We start from the raw sequence: 2,832 nt of genomic DNA on the forward strand, positions 1-2,832 counted from the left end.
AGTCTCAGTCGAATGTCCACTTCTGAAGCCAGATTGGTTGCCGTCCAGGAGGTTGTTCTGTGTGAGAAAGGCTGAGACTTGATTGAACACATCTCGTTCAAGTATTTTTACAATGAAAGATAGAAGGGAAACCGGTCTGTAGTTCTCTAAAAGAGTTGGGTTAAGAGTGGGTTTCTTAAGTGGGGTTAGTTTGCTGGTAAGATGCGTTTGACCGTTTGTGGTGTGGCAAATTGTGCACTGAGGTTTGTAAATTTTATTAATGAAGAATGTGGCAAAGTTGTCAGCTGTTAGAGTTGATGAAGGAGGGGGAGGAGGACAAAGGATGGAGGAAAATGTTTTAAAGAGCATGTGAGTAATTTGCATAAGAGTAATAAAAAAAAAAACATACTTTCAATAATTTATATGCAAAATAATTAAAATAAAAGTGTTATAATTTTAATTTAAAAAATTTTTAAAAAAAGATTGATTTTACTTTTGATTATATTTATTACATTTTACTTGTATTTTACTTTTTTATAAAATAGAAAAATAAAACAAAACGGTAAAGCTTTTTTATCTCATGGTGGTATTTACTGTACTTAATTTATGCTGTTCTGAATAAAACATTGCCTTACAGTAATTATTTAAAAACTTAACATGAAATGCATAGGTAATTCAGAAAAAAAACATGCTTTAAAACGTATAATTAAAAAAAATACAAATAAATAAATTCAATAAAACAATTTTTTTACAATAAAAAAATCTATAAAATATATTTTAATTTTATATTATTTTTATTTTCCTTTATTTGATATTTTATTACTTATTTTACCATATTTTGCTTTTTATTTCTTAAAAAAAAAAAAAAAAAAAAAGCCGTAAAGCCTTTTAAATCTCATGGTAGTATTTACGGACCTAAACAAAATGTGTGCTGTTCTGAATAAAACACCATTACGGTCATTTAAAAAACTGAAAACATGGGAAATGTACGAGTAATTTTGAAAAAAAAAAAGTGCTTAGTCATCAAAATAATGGTCAAAATGCAAACAAAATGTTGTTGATGATGATCTTAAGGCTTCAAAGGCCACCCTCTTTAAATTTGGCATGAAATGCCCCAGACATGTTCTCACGAGACTCACCTGGGTAAGTATCGCATTATTTGAGTGCCTGTCAGGCTGACAACAGTCATAAGTATCAGTGAAACTAAAAACACAAAGTTATATTTAAAAAAAAGCAGCAGGTGATTGTCTCGTAAGGAGTAAAATGAAAGCAGCAGTCATGCTTTACCAACATCCGCCTGTATATTCAGAGATAAATGATTAGGGAAAAGAGTCGAATGCTTGTGTTGGTCTCCATGGAGACAAAGCAACCGAAACACAATAACAGTAAAGGAAGAGGGGGAGGCAGGACCGGTTTCCACACAATCCGCCTCTTATCGCCAAACACTCACACTTACCACACCAGGGCTGGGCGAGAAAGCTTATAAAAAAAATAATTTAATTAAATTAAAAATAAAAACCACGAGAAAGCTTTAAAAAATATATATATAAACATAATATCAAATATAAAAAATAAATATATAAAATATTTTTATTTTTAATTTATTGTTTATATTTTATATGTTTGTATGAAATACCTATAAATTATATATCTATATCTACATCTATAAATAACTCAAATATAAATCAATATATTTGCATTTGCTCTGATTTCAACCAAATAAATTAAAAAAGTATGCTAAATAAGTCATTTGAATAATTAAGGCCCCGATATACTTCAAACTAAGTTCTTTTTCGTTCTTCGTTTGAGGGCAAAAAGAAGTTAGAAAAGGCTAAGCGACAGTATATCGTTTTCAAACATTCCGACACCACCGCGCTGTTGGAGGCGGGGCTGTAAACATGTGTCACGCCACCCGCGTGTACCCCCTAAACACAACGACGATGGCGGCTGTGAGAGAAGAACAGTTTCGTAAACATCTGGCAGTAGAATCCGTGTATCATTCGATCATTCGCCATATGTGAAACATGCAAAACCGCACAGGACACAGATTTCCACTACGGAGAGACTGGCCTTGACACTCCGAGTACTAGCTTGTGGAGCCACGCAACAAAGTGTGGCTAAAACATTCAAGATTGGACCGTGCACAGCCCGCAAGATAGTCGCGGAGATGTGTTCTCCTGTCTGGCCTCCGTGGAATGAGAAACGAACCGGGGGGATTGCACGTCAAAGAAGGCGGAGTTCCTGAACACACCCACCGACTGCGTGATCGCCACGGACCAATGGTAGCTCAAAGGTGTTTAGGAGGCAAAACGAACTCCCCCAAAAAGCTCACTTTGGTGAGCGGTTTCGAAATGCCAAAACTAACTTCGTTTCGGCCTGATTTTGTTCGAAATGACATCATTTCAGTTCGTTCTTCGATTTCGTTTGAAGTGTATCGGGGCCTTTAACAATCCATATATGTGCATCTGCTCTGATTTCAAACAAATAATTTATAGTAAAGTATTCTAAATAAATAAACTAAATAAAGAAAATTAAATCAAATAAATCAAAGAATTAAAATGTCTTCTAGACTAGTCAATCAATCAATCAATGTTTAACTGCATTACGAAAAAGTTTTGAATCATTCACTGGAATGGACAGACTGAACTGATTAACAAAAAGAAATTAAAACGCTTGCAAATGAAATACTACTGTAGATAAAAAATAAAAAGGGCTCTATTTAACCATTTATCTGCATTTTTTTGACGAATGATGGCAGTTCCTTAGAGACGCGGGATGTTTTTGGAGAACATCAGTGTGTGTTTGTGTATGGTGTAAAGCTATGTCTGCTGGTAATTCAATAGGGGTTTCCTG

This window comes from Sinocyclocheilus grahami, unplaced genomic scaffold (genome assembly GCF_001515645.1).
Source record: "Sinocyclocheilus grahami isolate Dianchi unplaced genomic scaffold, SAMN03320097.WGS_v1.1 scaffold601.1, whole genome shotgun sequence".
NCBI lineage: Eukaryota > Metazoa > Chordata > Actinopteri > Cypriniformes > Cyprinidae > Sinocyclocheilus > Sinocyclocheilus grahami.